The sequence below is a fragment of the Mus caroli genome, unplaced genomic scaffold, assembly GCF_978045245.1.
Source record: "Mus caroli unplaced genomic scaffold, Mus_caroli_1 scaffold_6, whole genome shotgun sequence".
NCBI lineage: Eukaryota > Metazoa > Chordata > Mammalia > Rodentia > Muridae > Mus > Mus caroli.
Genome location: NW_028227261.1, coordinates 24,773,605 through 24,789,586, shown reverse-complemented (window position 1 = coordinate 24,789,586; position 15,982 = coordinate 24,773,605). Strand labels below are relative to the sequence as shown.

The window sequence follows — 15,982 nt, the reverse complement described above, 5'->3', positions numbered from 1 at the left end:
TTGGGAAAGTGGTTGCGGCTGAGAGGTTGCCATGGCGATGCTGCAGGATGCCGAGCAGAAGTGGGGGTCCCACAGGGTCTCTGGGGCCCCCAGCTCTACACCTCTGTGGGCTTCTCTTCCCATCTCCTGTCCCCCCACCTAGATGCCTGTCAGGCGGCGTCAGTGACAGGCTGGGTGGGTGACAGGTGGTGCAGGTGATGGGCTGGGTGGGTGACAAGCCTGGGTGGGTGACAGGTGGTGCGGGTGTGAGGCAGGCAGGTGACAAGCTGGGTGGTGACGGGCTCTGTGGATGACAGGCAGGGGGTGTGGTTGGTGAGGATGCTGTCTCCTGGCTGGTGGCCTGTTGCGGCCCCCCTACCCTCCTGCGTGTGCACACATATAGACTCTGGGCTCAGAGCTTGGGGCTAAGATACTAATGAGGCTTATTACGCATGGAGGGGCAGGTGCCTGGGCTCACTAATGAGAAGCCTTTAACGAATAGGGGAGACAGCTGGGGGGCTTCCAGGAATTTGGCTGGCCCTCCTGGGCTGAGGCTCTGAGGGTCCCAACCTGGCTTAAGGAGAAGGTTGGTTTCGCCCTCCAGCCACTTTCAGATCCCTCGTTGCCTTCATCTCTGGCCACTTGGAATGTTAAGCTAGTATTAGGCACAGCTAGGAGAGCAGCCCTGTTCAGGCTCTCACTGTGTGTCAGGCACTGTGCCAGGCCCTTTGCCTGCATTTACTCGGCTGGATTCAGCAGGCCTATGAGGGAGGCTCTGCAACCCCGTTTTACAGATGCAAAGGCTGAGGCTGAGAGAATGTATCAGAATTCACACGTTAGTGGTACAGCTGGGACTTTTAATTCAGGCCCCCATAGCTGTCCTTTTAACCACTGTAGTCAGTAATATCCAAGCCTTGTGCTTGGATACCCCCTCTCCCAGAGTCTCAGTCTCATTGGCTACAGGAGGGAGAATAATTAATGGATCTCTTTTAGCATAACTTGGGTGACTTCAGTCTCTTCCTGCTAGTTGCCTGGCCATCTCACTCCGTGTGGCCCAGACTCTGTTGGCTCCCTTGTTCTGGAGAAGGAAGGGTTTAGTGCTTAAGGGGCTGATGTGAACAGAGAATACCTGGTCTATCAGAGCCACTTCCTGTAGTGTGTGGTGGGGCCCAGAGAGGAGTAGAAGCCACCTAAGGTCTCACACCCTGACTGGAGAGCATCTCAGAGCATCTCATGATCCCAGGCCTTCAGGTCTGTTAAAAGGGTGGGGCTTAGAGTGGGTGTGGCCTCCTCCCGCGCCCCCCTCCCACCTAGCAACCTCATTTCTTCCCTAGAGGCTTGGAGCCCCCCAGCTCTTGGGAGGGTGCAGGATTGTTGGCTGATTCTTTAGGGCCATGCCCCCTCCCATCCATCTGAGTCCCCAGTGTCAGTTAAGCCCCTCCCTTTGGTACCCGTTGGGGTGGAAACTCCCTGGCAACAGCTGATGGATGGGTTGGGGCCTTGACATTGGCCTGGGGCCACAGCACAACCCTGGAGGGACCAGGCTGGGACTGGGGGACTTTGAGGGGAATTTGAGGGAGAAGAATGAGCCTCCTAAATCTTGGAGCCTCTGGTTCCTCTTCAGCCTTAATCTCTTACCAAACCTGCTCTCCGGCTGCTGCTCGGCCCATGTTGCTGGGAGTTGAAAGCCCACCTGCCCATGCTCTCTGTCTCTGAGGAAAGCTCACATTGCACTCACGGGAAAGCCAGAGGGGCAGCACTGTGGCTGGGCGGACTCGGATGCCTTGTGGTGGGTAGGAGATATAGAGGGCTCCCTTTCCTCAGTTTCCCCAGCTGGTTCCTCTCAGCTTGGGCCAGAAGAGCTGAGACCATGAGGATTTCACAGATGCAAGACTCATAAATAGCCTTGGTCTGAGACTCCCTCCCTCCCCCAGTCTTGAGAAGAGAGGCACAACCCTGTCCTGCAAGCCCTGAGACCTGGAGGTGAGCCTTAGAACCCAAGCAGGGTGTGTGCTGAGGTCAGGCCAGGGCGGTGCTTGGTAGCCCGCCTGGGAAAGCAGGCTTCAAGGAGGCCAGAGGAAGGGTGGTGGTTTGTCTGGGGGGGGTGGGGGCTGGGGAGCCATATTTGGTTGGAAGGCAGGGGGGTCTGGCTTTCCCACAGGCCCAGGCAACTGTAGGCTGGAGTGCTGAGGCCCTCTCAACCCCCCAGGGAACCCATTGCTGCTGGGCCTTGGGGACCCAGGCGTCCTGGCGGGTGAGGGCGGGTCTCCAGCAGGCGTCCTGCCAAACCCCGCAGCCTGCTCACCAGGAATCTTGTTGCTGAGAGATGGAAAATCCCGGCTAGGCCTGCAGCTCATCCCTCCCCTCCGGGAGGAGGAGGGGCCCAAAGATTCCTTCCTGCACCCCCCCTCTCCCATCTGGGGCAGAGCCCTCCTTGGCAGTGGGTGGGGCTGGGGGGGCCCAGGACAGGCCTCTAAGTCCCAGTCACATGTCCTGCAGCCCTGCCCAGTCCACAGTGGGCACCAGGGCACTCTGGAGGCCAAATGAGCCTGTTGCAGCAGAGAAGGGGGGGGGTAGGGTGCCAAGGGCCAGAAGGGGCCTGAGTGGGGGCTGGGGGCTGGCCCTGGCCCCACTGGCTCCCCCAGGGTGGAGGGTGAAGAGTTAGTTCTCTCTTTGGACAGGAAGACGAATGATCCCATTACGGGAGCGTGATTTTATTCCACGTGTCACGGAGTCTGAGATTAACTTGCTCACCAGTCTGTGACAAACCCCTCACACCCAACACACCCACACACACACACACACACAGAGATACACATATGCAGAGGTACAGAGATACACACATCCATGCTGTCACAAACACAGCTAAGCATTGCTAGGCTACATACAATCCATAGCATGGCTCACACGCTAGCACACGCTCAGATACACCAAAGCCTCAAGACCCAGAGCTTCAAAATAGTGTGTCCTCACAGTAAGGTCTCCCCGATCAACAGATACAAGCAAGCAGTCCAAGAGGCCTCTTGCATCCGACCCTTAAACACGCACAGTCAAGGACACATGGGAGCCCATAGACACAGATCAACTTCGACACACAAAACCAGACACTGCCACCCAGACAGGCATAGACCAGCAGCCACACTCTCAGACAAAGGCCCTAGATACATACAGACAAAGACAAGCGTAGACAACACGGCTGGCAGGGCTCACACAAGCACAGGCGTGCACACCCGGACATAGACAAAGACAAATAAATGCCCAGAGGTTTTGCTGTGGACAGATGTGGAGGCACTCGCACATCTGGGCCTCTTTCTCAGCCTCCCTGCCTCGGAACATAGTGATCTGGCACCTGAGAGGCTCTGAGGAATCTTCTGCCCTAGGAGAGCCCCCACTCTTTGGCCCCCCACTTCTGGCACTAAGCCTGTGGCAGAGGCCACCCCAGCCACACCCTCAGCAGAGCCCTGACACCTCTCAAACTTCTGCATTGTTCACACTCACATGGGGACACTGTCTTCTCCTGTGCTGCCTTACTACAGTCCTCCTTACAGTCTCACCCCCTCCTCCTCCTCTGTCTTCTTCAGTCATTCCTCCTTCCTGCAGCAACTTCAGTCAGGTACAGACAGCATCATCTGTGTGTGGACTGTATGCACACATACATAGTTTTCCTCACTTGGATGCCTAGGCAGGCCCACAGGCTCTATGGCTTGCCTGCACAGAGCTCCCCACCCCACCCCCACCTCCTTGCTTTCTTACACAGGTTAACTCACACATGCAGCACACATGTATTGTCACCTCTCACACAGGCATACATGCGCACACACACTTTCTGAGCCTCCCATTACACTCCTTCCTCTGTCTCCCACAAACACTCCCGCTGGCTGCCAGGAGTGGAGCTCTGCTGTAGATTAGAGCCTCGTGGCATTTGTCACTTCTCCTCAGGCCATCCTTGGCCTTCCTAGCCTCAGTCTCTCCTCCACTCCCGGCCCTGCATGCTGTGTACTGTGGCCTTGTATTCTTTTGTCTTTCTTTTTCTTCTGTTTGGTTAACTAGTATATACCAGCACTCATTCCCTTAACACATGCTGCTTGAACAGTGTTTATGAGTGAAGCCCCAGGGAGGCTGGTAACAAAGACTGGCACAGACTCTTCTCACTCCAAGTTTTGGGACCAACCTGGCTACTTGTTGCTTCTCCCTTTCTGCTAGATTAGAAGGTAAGCCTTGATCTTGGCTCTTGAGGGATATGTATGAAGTCATAACAGGAGCACTGTGGAAGGGAACAGAATGTACAAAGCCTTAAGGGAATCAGAAGTTGACGAGGGTGTAGTACAGCTCAGAGCAAAGGAGAGCTTCAGAGAGGGCAGACTCCAGGTGACACCGAATGGCCACCCTGCTCAGGGAGTGGAGTTTTTGTCCAGTGAGCCACAAGAAGACACAAAGTCTTTAGCCTCAGGATCCGGATTAGGACAGAATGGAGACAGAGTTGGGAAAGTTTGCTTTTGTTCGTTCACAGGGTGGCCTTTGCTCAGAGAGGCCTCACAGCTCTGAACCTGGAACAACACTGATCCTTGTCTGTAGATGAAACTCTACATGCTCCTGTTCATTAACCACCAGATGTTTTTAGACGGGGTGTTACTATATGGTCCTGGCTGGCCTGGAACTCGCAGAACTCCTGCCTCTGTCTCTGGAGTGCTCGGATTAAAAGCGGGAGGTGCCATACCTTGTTTTCAGATAAGGTCTCCCCTGGAATTCAGGCTAGGCCAGAATTCATTGTGTAGCCCAGGAACCTGCTGGCCTGATTCAGCCCCGCTGGGATCAGGGGGGTGGGGGGTGGGGTGGGGTGTTATTTGGGAGGTTCCAGTAGAATAGGCGGGAATTGCTTGCTGGGAATTGCTTGCCGGTTCGGTTCTTCTCACCTAGAAGCATGCAGCATAGAAACAGGTTCACCTAGAGTCGAGGATCCGTATGGTTCCAGGTTCAGAGCTGTGAGGCTTCTCTGAGCAGGGACCATCCTGAGAAAAGGGGACCAACCGTACGGGTGATGCTGGACTTGTAGAGAACCAGTCAATAGTAGTCACTATGGTCAGATATCAGTTGGCCATGGTAGAGGACATCAGATGAGATTCACTCAGCACCTACTGAGTGCTGGGTGCCATGCCAGGTACTGGGCGGACCCACTGATAACATTATCAGGCAGACAGTAGAAATCGCCCTGGCGGGTGGAACATCCTGATTGCTTAAAGGAGCGTGTGGCCTATGGAGCTAACTGGTAGACTCTGAGCAGGCCAAGGTTGGGGGGAGGAGCTTCAGGTAGAATCACTCATCATCTGTGGTCAACAGCCTGAGGGAGGGCAAGAACTAAGAGCGGGGTGTCCTTCATCCACTGTTGGGAAGGCCACAAGGTGATGGATGGAGTGTGGCTTGGGGCTGTAGAAGGGTCAGTCAGCGTGGCGCTGGGTTTCACTCAGACTCCAAAATGTTTGATGGTAACTGAAATGTGGCCACTGAGATTGAGCTTCAGGCCCATCGCATGTGTGCCCTGGTCTCAGTTTCCCCATCTGTGACGTGAGCTGTTGTCTTGTGTGGGAGGAAACTGGCACCGTGAGGAGTGAACACCTTTGGCGTGGGTTCTGGGCTTCAGTAGTGCCTTCTCTGAGTGTACTGTGGGAATGAAGTGAGGGGTCTTCAAGAGGGATGCCAGGCACCCTGAAGAGAGCCCAGAGCCCAGCACAGAAGACAGAGGACTTTCTGAAATCTGACTCCAAGCCCTAGAAAGGACCCAGAAGAGAGGGCCTATGTCCGTCCCTCTTGTGTCCTGCTCCAACTCTGATGTGGCAGTGGATATAGGGCATGGGCCATGTGCCCAGGAGGTCACAGTGTCTAATCTCTGACCTGGGCTGTGTGAGGACCCTTCCTCCCACTGACCAAGGAGCAAGGGTCGGGAAGATAGTTCATGGAATCCTCTTGGCCAGGAGGCCAATTGGGGTGTCATAGCCAGGTGAATGTTTTGGGGGAGGTATGCTCTGCCATAATCTTCAGGGATGGGGTTGTAGTAGCATAAGGCAAGTGATCTGCCACACCCCTCTCTCAGCTGCCCTAGATCCGGGCTGTGAGGGGCCCTTTAAGCATCTCACCTGTGAGGTGGGGCTAGGAGAATTAATTTCCTGTGCTATTTTAATTTTACTGTATTTAATTTGCTATTTATTTTAATTAATTAACAGAGTTAATCTCTTATTCTAACTTGCTGCCAGTGGTTCCTCTTGCCTTTCAGAGGGGTAGAAGGCCTGGCCAGGTGATACCGGGTTAGCTGTGGGGAAATAGGGGCTCTGGGGAGCAGGTTTCCTCTTTACCTTTGCTATCTCAAGGTGTCCCCCATGGCCCCTGCTTCTTCCCCAAGGGGGGCTTTCCCTACCCCCTTTCCCCTCCAGGTCGACATGGGGCTGTAGCTATAGTGTTGTGGCCCCGAGAAGCCTGACTTGAACCTGCCTATATTCTTCAATAAACAGTTTCGGCATCCTGGGGTTGTAAGAGAGAATGTGCTTTTTGGGTGGTATTTTGAGGCTGCTGGAGAACTTTTGATGTCAGTTTTTACTAACAGCTACCTGCCCTACCTGGTGGTCAGAGGACAGGCTCAGTGCACGGTCAGGCTTCTAGGTACATGACCAAGCACCTGCGACACTTCCGTGGCTATGACCTCAATCATTGGTGATAGGGGACAGGATTATCCCTGGTCAGTATGAAGAAAGTGAGGCTTCTGAGAGGGCCAAGTGACTTACTTGCCTGAGGTCACACAGCAACTAAGAGAAGCAAGGCCTGGATTCAGGCAGTAACCTTTCTTGGGTGGAAAGGGTTAACAGTTGCTCTACTCTCAGAGGTTGGAGGGAGGATGAGGCCAGGACCGATGACTTGGGAGGATGTGGGGCTGGGGAGTCACAGTGACTCCCCCCCCGCCCCCCCCACAGGATAAGGTTTCTGCTCCCTTTCCATTTCCTGAGCCATCTGCGTCTGCGTGTGCTGTGTGGCCATCCTTGGGAGGCCTTCCACAGCAGGGTAGAGGCCTGCTTTCATTAAGGACTTCTTTCTGGTGCTGAGAATTGAACCCAGAGCCCTCCTGCATGCCGAGCGCACTCTGTTCCACTGAGCTGCTCCCACACCCTCAACTTTACTTAGCAAACACTTAGAATTTTACAAGTACACATTCACATAGCCATCACCTCTGTTGTCCTTGTTTTATACGTTGTCTGCACTCCCTGCCCCACCCCCCCGCCCCCCCCCGCCCCGCCTCCCCCGCCCCCCCCCCCCCCACCGGCCTGTTTTACTTCTTTTAGTTAACTGTGATCACTTGGAGTCCAGAACTATTAACTGGAAGATTCTAGAAATAAACAGTTCATACATTTTAAGTACTTTTGTTGCAGTTACTTTATTGCAAGCATTCCACGACAGTGTTGTTAATCTCACGGGGTTTGTAATTTATAAACTTGAAAACATAGTTATCTGTAGGGGTTGGTATTGTTCACAGTCTCAGCATTTACCTGGGGCAGGTCTTGTTAACTTATCGCCCAGGGGGAGGGGGGCGGTCCGGGTCAGGGGTACAACATCCTGTATCACAGAAGCAAAGCTTGGAAGAGCTTCAGGACCTGTTCAAGGTCCTGCAAAGCCAGTGCCTTTGAACCTGGGACACTGGAATCAAGGCTCTCACTTTGAACCACCATATTATCCTTCTCCCGAACCCCACTACCATGGTGCTTTAAGTTAGGGGGCGAGCGAGTCCTGAACTTACAGAGAAAAGGTGTGTTTGGGAAGCATCCCATCTAGGCTAGAAGGCAGACTTCACCATCACAGATATTTGAAAGGGCAGAGAGATAACCCACAACTCAGCGCCTGGTAAGAGGACACAGGACTAGAGAGCACCAGGTATCCCTGGCTAGGGATTCTTTGTGGAACAGGGCTCCATTGCTGCAGTGGTGGCTACAGAAGGGGGCCCAGCAGAATCAATTGTCCTCAGAAAGTTCCTTGTCACACTGGAGGAACAACTTTGATGTGTGTGACTGGTTCTCAAGGGTTGTGCCATACAGCGAGAGAAAAATTATCTCAGCGTCCTGAGTCGAGAGTTTAGATTTGGATCCTGGGCTGCCTACAGTTACTTCTCCTTGAGCCTCAGTTTCCTCTTCTGTCTAGAGGAAGATTATAAGACCGATGCTTTAGGGTTGTATTAGACTCGCTGAGGTCCAATACAAAGGGTTTGAGCTCAAAAGCAGAGGTTAGCAAATGTTCAGGACCCCCCCCCCACCTGAACAAAGAGAGCCCCACCCCAGAGCACAGGAGGAGGGAACAGCGAGGTGGAGGGAAGGAAGGCCAAGGCAGCCCCAGTGCCTGGTTTTAAATCCTAGGCGTGAGGCTGGAGAGATGGCTCAGGAGTTAAGAATACTTGTTGCTAGTCCAGAGAATCCAAGTTCAGTTCCCAGTCCCCATGTTGGGCAGCTCATGGTCATCTGAAACCACACAGGGTCCAGAGAATCCAGGACCATCTTCCCGCCTCTGAAGGCATCCACACATACATACAACAGATACAGAGAGCCGGGCGTGGTGGCGCACGCCTTTAATCCCAGCACTTGGGAGGCAGAGGCAGGCGAATTTCTGAGTTCGAGGCCAGCCTGGTCTACAAAGTGAGTTCCAGGACAGCCAGGGCTACACAGAGAAACCCTGTCTCGAAAAACCAAAAAAAAAAAAAAAAAAAAAAGAAAACAGATACAGAAATCAAAACAAAATCTCTAAGTCCTGCTTATGGTGCGTGGTCTTGATTGTCAGGAAAATGGGCACATTAGTAGCTCTCCCCACCTCTTGAGAGTGAGGATCGAGTTAGTTTAACAAGTTATACAAAGAGCCTCTTGGGTAACATACAAGTTTCCAACCACTACAGAGAGTAAGGTACTGAACATGTTACCTGTCTTCTTTTCATCATCATTTGGAAAGAAGTGTGTGTAGGGGGGCCCCGTTCAGAAAGGAAGAACTGAGCGGGCTGACGCTCTTTGGACGGAGATGAGCTACACAATAAAATGTCAGTGTGGGCTGGTGTTCACCGAGGGCTTAGTGTGGAGCACCACACTCAGGAGGCAGAGCGTGGTATCATCCTCATCTGCAGGTTGGAAATGGGTTCCGAGAGGCACAGCGACATCCCCCAAGTAACACAGCTAATCAGAAAATCACACGCGTGTGCACACGTGCGCACACACAGGAAACAAAGTAAAAGGAGGAAGTTACCTAGTAGGGGCGAGGGTACCTTTTCTTTCTCCTTCCTTCCTTCCTTCCTTCCTTCCTTCCTTCCTTCCTTCCTTCCTTCCTTCCTTCCTTCCGGAGATAAGTCTGTCTACACAGCCTCAGCCTGTCCTAAACTCACTCTATAAAGACCAGGATGTCCTGGAACTCAGAGATCAGCCTGTTTCTGCTTCCAACATGCTGAGATGAAAGACCTGGGCCACCACTGGCTGCCTGGAGCTACTTTTCACAAAGAGTCAAGCTAGTTGGGGGTTGGAGTGGGGGTGGCGGTTGGGGGTTGATCCAGCAGAGGAAGGAGGAATCCTTTGTCCGGAGAGGGACTGGGGACTGGAATAGCAAAGTAGGAGTGGAAGAGGACTAGGCGCGCTTGTAGTGTGTGCGTGCCCGTAGGGGCGCGCACATGCTTGTGCTCAAACACTTAAAGGGGGGAGGGAGGGAGAGAGACTGACTTGCGAAGTCCAGACTGCCCTCAAATTTGAACTTGCTGCAGTCTTCCCGAGTTGGCCTCCAAGGGCTAGGCTTATAGGTGTGAGCCACTACTCTGGGCTGAAAACCTCCACAATGGGGAAGCAGGGTTAGTGTGGGCTGAGTCTGTATGGGCTCCCTGCTGTGAGCTCAGGTAAAGGGAAGTGGAATCTGATCTGCAGGAATGCTCCCAGGACTGGCCGAGCTCTAGTTAAAGCTGAGTTGACAGAGATGGGGGCCCGTAACATTTTAGGCAGGGCCCAAGCACTTCAAGGGGAGACTGAATAGTGAAGGGCTGAGAAATGGGAGGAAATGGCTTAGTAAAGATGGGTTGGGAGGGCTAGTGGCCTTGGGCCATTTGATGGGTGACAGTAAGAGGCGTAGCTCATGATCAGGAAAGGAAGTATAGCATAGTTATTAACAGGGTGCGCTCTGGAGGTAGCCTAACCAAGCTTCCTCCTGACCACTTGTCTTTGAAGCACCTGACCCAAGTACAAGATGACCCGAGAGCAGTCTAGTGCCTGGAACACGGGCCGGCCGACATGGCTCCTTCATCCTCAGGGATGTGTGCATCTGGGGCTAGGCTGTTTTAGGACACAAAAGCAGGGAACAGAATTGATGTATTTATAAAACAACAACGACAAGGCAGGTGGAATGTTAGTCTGTTAGCCGGCTAGGCATGGTGGTGTCTCTGTAACCCCAGCCCTTGGAAAGCTGAGGAAAAAAACATCATGAGTTCAAGGACAACCTGAGCTATATAGTGAGGCCCTGTCTCCAACACAAACAAGAACGTGTGTGGTGTGTGTTTGTGTGTGTAGTTAGAAGGTTACTAGAAGTACCAAGGAGGAAATTGAAGCAGTATGGCACTTAATAGCATACAAGATAGATTGCAAGGGTGCCCTGAATATATAACTTTGGTTTTTTGAGACAAGATTTCTCTGTGTAGTCTTAGCTGTCCTGGAACTAAATTTGTAGACCAGGCTGATCTCAAACTCACAGAGTTCCACCTGCCTCTGCCTCCTAAGTACTGGGATTAAAGGCATGTGCCATCACCACTGCCCAGCTGGATTTTTGAAGCAAGGGTCTCACTGAGTTGGCCAGGCTGCTGTAGAACTCCTGGCCACTCTCCTGCCTCAGCCTCCTGAGTATCTGGAAGTATGGATGCACACCATCACTCTTGGCACAGATGATAAATTGAAATAAACTTACAGATAGAGGCTGTAGTGACTATTTGGAATTGTTAAATTTTATTAGAACCCCCCCCCCCAGCCCACAGTTTACAAGTGATTTATCCTTCATGAATATCATGTGAGGTGTAGATGTTGCTGTCCCCATTAGTAAGGTGGGAGACACTGAAGCTCAAAGGGAAAAACAACCAGAATCACCCTTGATTCCCTGAGAGTCCCTGTGGCAAGGTGGCAGAATGAGTGTGGAGTAGAGAGAGAGATGCTAAAGTAAAGCCAGCGTCCAGACATGGAGCCAGCCTGGATAGTTACGGAAGTGGCCTACTTCCTTGAGTCAGGAGCATGGTCAGTACACTTCAGCCTGGTCCGTTCAGGGTGAGCTGAGAAAGGCTGAACGGAGGAATAACCCTAAGGGCACAGGGGCAACTGGCCAGGCCTGAGGCATGGGGGGCAAGGGGGTCAGCCAGCAGGGCCAGATCTGTCCAGAACTGAGTGAGTCTGTGGGTGGTATTCAGATGGGTGGAGAGGAAGAAATAGCCCACTAACCAGAGGAGAGCGAAGGGTCACGTGATCAGCAGGGCCCAGGCTGGCTGCGAAGGCCACTGAATGTCAAGCCAGAGACCTCAGCCTTGAAGTTCACATCAGCACTAAGGCAAAGTCACAGTCAGGACGTGGGATTTGAGTACACACAGGATAGTCCTTGAAGGCGATGGGGTGGGAAGCCCGTCGAGGAACCTCCACGGCTGAGCTGGTGATGAGGTCAGGCCAGAGACAGGTTGGCAGAAAAGAATGAGACCCGAGATTCCGTACTCTCGGACGTTGCCCTTTGGTCCTTCCTAAGTGGGGTCCCTTCTTCGTTATACCTGTTTTCTCATTTAGATTTTTTTTTTTTTAACTTTTGGAGCTAAGAATCCATTTTGAGAAGATGACAGAGCTAGGGCCTTCTCTGCAGATAAATATATAAGAACGATTTGGCTAACATTTTGTGACAAAAGTCCATGACTTGAGCTGGAGGGTCAGCGTGAGTTAAGAGTGGCACCAGCGCCAAGTGCTTCTCCTGGACCAGGCGCTGAGTGTCCTGTGAAAGCTGCGCACAGCATATGGGACGGATACCATTATTCGTTCAGATCTGTAGCCCAGGAGGCCTACAGAGGCTGCGTGACTGGCTCAGAATCACAGCTGCAAAGGAAGACTGAGTTCCTCAGCTCGGATATTACAGTTAGCTCAGGATTCTAGGACCAAGCAGGGAGGAATGGCAGGGACCAGGACAGGCCTGGGAGGGGTCTTAAAGCCATGGAGAAGTTGAAGCCAGAGGTAGGGAAAAGGGCTGCATCAATGCCAGCTTAGCCCTGAGGCGTGAGAGGCATCAGGTGATGCGGGTGAGGGCTGAGAAGGAGCATCACATGTAGATCTCCCTGGCCTGGCTTCCAGAGTCTGCCTTGTAGAATCCTACAGCTAATGGTGGCTGCTGGGGAAGGGTGGAGTGTAGGCTACTCTAACTTCATGACCTGATTACGTTGAGCTGGCTGGCAGAGAAGGCCTTATCCCTGACCCTTTGACTCAGCTCCAGTGCTGTCTCGAATCTGCCCTCCCTCCCTCCCTGTGCCAAGGCCACTGAGAACTGCCAGTGGGCCTTGAACTCTCCAGGGGAATACAGAAGTAGAGACTTCATTCCAGAGAAGACGCTTGGGGTCCGTCTGATGAGATTACAGTGGACTCTGGCACCCCAGCTGCTTGGGACCCACCCGTATTAGGTTCTCACTGGGCTCTGTCAAGGAGCATAGCCAGGAGTGATGGGGCTTAGCTCGGCAGGCTGGAATATGGGTTTGTGGGGAATTGGACTTGGCTGTCTAGAATAGGTCTTTTTGTAAGGAGTCAGATAGTAAAAGTTATAAGGCTTTGTAGGCCATTCATTCTGTTGTGGTACCTTGAAAGTAGCCTTAGACAATGCATAAACAGATGACCAGGCTGTGTGCCAGTAAAACTTCACTTATAAAATAGACACAGGCTGGATTTGGCCCATGGGCTGTAATTTGCCAACTCCTGGTGAAAAGCCTTTTTCTTTCTGAAGGATGTGCAGGTTTTAAACTAATATTAGTGATCTCTGAGCAAATAAGTCTGATGTATCAGGCAGGCTCATCTGGAAGGTGATCTTGGACTAGAGTCAAGTGTGAGCACCTGTTTGTAATCCCAGCACCAGGAAAGTCCAGGCACGAGGTGAGATGTTGAGTCTGAGGTTAGCCTAGGCTCTGTAGTGAGCGCCACACCAGCCTGGGCTACAGAATATAGTCATGTCTCAAAAAGAAGCAATAACAACCAAAAATTTGACAGTGGCTGAACATACTTAAAAATCTCTGGCTTTGCCTAAATTCACAGATGGGGATGGGGAAGCACGTGGTGTTGAGATTTAGACCCCCCCCCCCATAAGGATGTGGTCTGGATTGGGGAAGTGGGTGATCTGACAGGTACAGATATTGATCTGGAGTTGGCAGAATTTTGGTCATATACCATAACATCATCTGATCTAGAACAGTGGAAGCACAGTGGAAGGAAGTAAACATTTTCTAAAACCTGTTTTTTTTCTTTTATCCTTTTCTTCTTATTTTTTTAATATTTATTTATTTATTTATTTTGAGGCAGGGTCTTACTGCACAGCTCTGTCTAGCCTGGACTCAACAGAAATCCGCCTGCCTCTGCCTCCCTGGTGCTGGGATTAAAGGCGTGCAACCACTTTTTTTTTTTTTTCCTAAGACAGGGTGTCTCTGTCGCAAAGGAGGCTTGGAATGTAGCCCAGGCTTGCCTCATCTCAAACTTAAGACCCTTTCTTAGACTCCCACGTGCTGGAATTACAGGCATGTGCTGGGGGCTCTAAGGAAGAGAAGAGAAGCAAAATCCATTCGCTAATGTATCATATCTAACGCAGCACATCAAAGGTAGGGTCACCTCAGCATATCATCACTACAGGGCTGCTGAGCTACTTCCCATTTTTAATAGTAGGACTAAAGAAACTGCCATGTATTTTACCCATCTCTCACTTGAGACTAACAGTGTTCTCAGAAGCCACGTGTGACAGGTGGCAGCCTTTTCTTTGGGACGAGGGTCCAGGAATCATGAGGCAGAATTATCTGGAATAAATAGAGCTGAAGTGTTGGGTTACACCTTTAGCCACTTTGCGCCGGTATAGACTGGCCCAGCTGGAGACCTGGGCACCTGGGCTGTGGGTTGAGGAGAAAGGATTCCCCTCCCTCAGGGTTCTGACCAACTGGCCCCAGGTGGAACCTCTACTGTGGTTCCCCGCCTCTCAGGGCTTTTTGGCATCACCTCTGGGCACCGGTTCTTAGCTCCTTCCTTTCATCCCAATGTCACCTCTGACTCTGGAGTCCGTCCTGGCCTGGTAGGTGGGGGAAGGCAGGGTGGCAGCTGGACCCTTGGAGCAGAAACCCTGCCCCTCTAAGCCAGCTGCTGCCAGCCTTCCTGGACTGACTCTATGGAAACAGGGGACCCGGAGACAGAAATAAACTGCCAGGTTTCCGGGGCGGGAGGGGGGGGTGTGTGATATGTGACTGCCAACCTTTGTGTTTCCTTGCTTGGAGTGGTGTGTGTGTAGGGAGCAGGAAGCATCTCTAGGCTCTGTGAGGATGCCCCCGGCCCCCCCCCCCCGCGCCCGCCCTGTGTCGCGTCTCTCCTCATCTCTGTACCCCTTACCTCTAAGGCTGGGTTGAGTCTAGAATATGATAAATGAGTTAACTTCAGGGGCCAAGTAGTCCGAGACGAGCATTGGAAAGCAGAGTGCAGTCTTTGGGCTCTTGGACATCCAGTTTGGTACCCATCTTTAGACACTATTCGGGAGACCCTCTAGCTGTCCCACAGTAGGTGCTGAACAGACCCAACTGTTGCAGCAGGGTACTAAAGAGTCGGGAGATCTGTATTGGGTACCTACTCTGACACGTTGGGCTTTAGTTTCCGCCTCTGTTTAAGGTTTAATTACTTTGTGTCAGTAATATTCTGAAGCCAGTTTGTCTGATTTTGGGCTGTGTTGCTGTCTAACCTCTGGCAGGTCACTACTGAACCTCAGTTTCCTCCGGCAAGAAACACTGTATCTTTATTGGGACCATAATGGAGTTAATGCTTTTTGATACTGCAGAGCCAGTGTGCGTGTTGTTGGCCACTAATATGAAGTAGGCGCTAGATGTAAATGTATTGTATGAAAATACACTGTTTTGGTGTAAGGGACTTTTACTCTGAAAGGGGGGGGGGCTTTTTAAATCCCTCTCAATAAATGCCCCCCCCCCCAAAAAAAAAGTTTTGCTCAGGAAAAGGCGCACGGCAAAGTGAATAAGGTACTCTCCGAATAAAGCCGGGTAGCTCATCCCAACTTACAGGTAAGGAAATCGAGGCCGGTGATTGGCCACTGGTGCTCGGCGGCGCTATCCAGTGAGGCCTGAGTCCGCCGCTGGGGAGGGAGTGCCCGGGCCGCGGGCGCTCACCGGAGGAGGGGCGTGCAGGTAGCGGGCGCCTCGCAGCCACCAGCCGCAATCAGGCGGTGTTAGCAATTCTGCCGCTCGACCGGCAGAGCAAGCGAGTCGGGCCGGGTGTCTCCCGGGCCCTCCCCAGCCCCGAGCCGGATCGAAGCGGCCCTCCCCTCCCCTTCCACGTGTCCCTCCTCCGCGGGTAGCCGAGGGCCCCGGCTAGCGGGACGGGGGCCAGGAAAAAGCCGAAAACAGCGCGGCCGGGCCGCTCCCCTCCCGCTCAAAATAGCCCCCGGCCGGGGCTGCCACGCATTCCGCCGTTCCCGGGGCGCGGGAAGGAGCGGCGGGCCGGGCGACGTGGCTGCCTCGCCGAGTGGGACTGGGTGGGGGCGAGGGCGGGCCGCGCGGTCGCTTGCTAGCTCGCTCGCTCGCTCGGCCGGCCGGCCGGCATGTGGCTCTCCTTCGGGGAGCCTTGGCAGCCCGGGCGGCGCGCTGCGCCGGGATGATGGAGAGCTTCTGGAATTTCCTGCAGCTGGAGAGCGCGAGCGGCCGGGGGAGCCGGCCCGGCGCGGCTCGGGAAGGGGGCGCCGAGCCGACCGACCCCCGCACGCG

General features: G+C 53.0%; 1 protein-coding gene across 7 annotated transcripts in view; it reads left to right on the top strand.

Annotated features, from left to right (window-relative positions):
* Ahdc1 (AT-hook DNA binding motif containing 1) overlaps positions 1–15,982 on the top strand; it is a 65,584-nt gene that overhangs the window by 11,642 nt on the left and 37,960 nt on the right. The window lies entirely within an intron of this gene.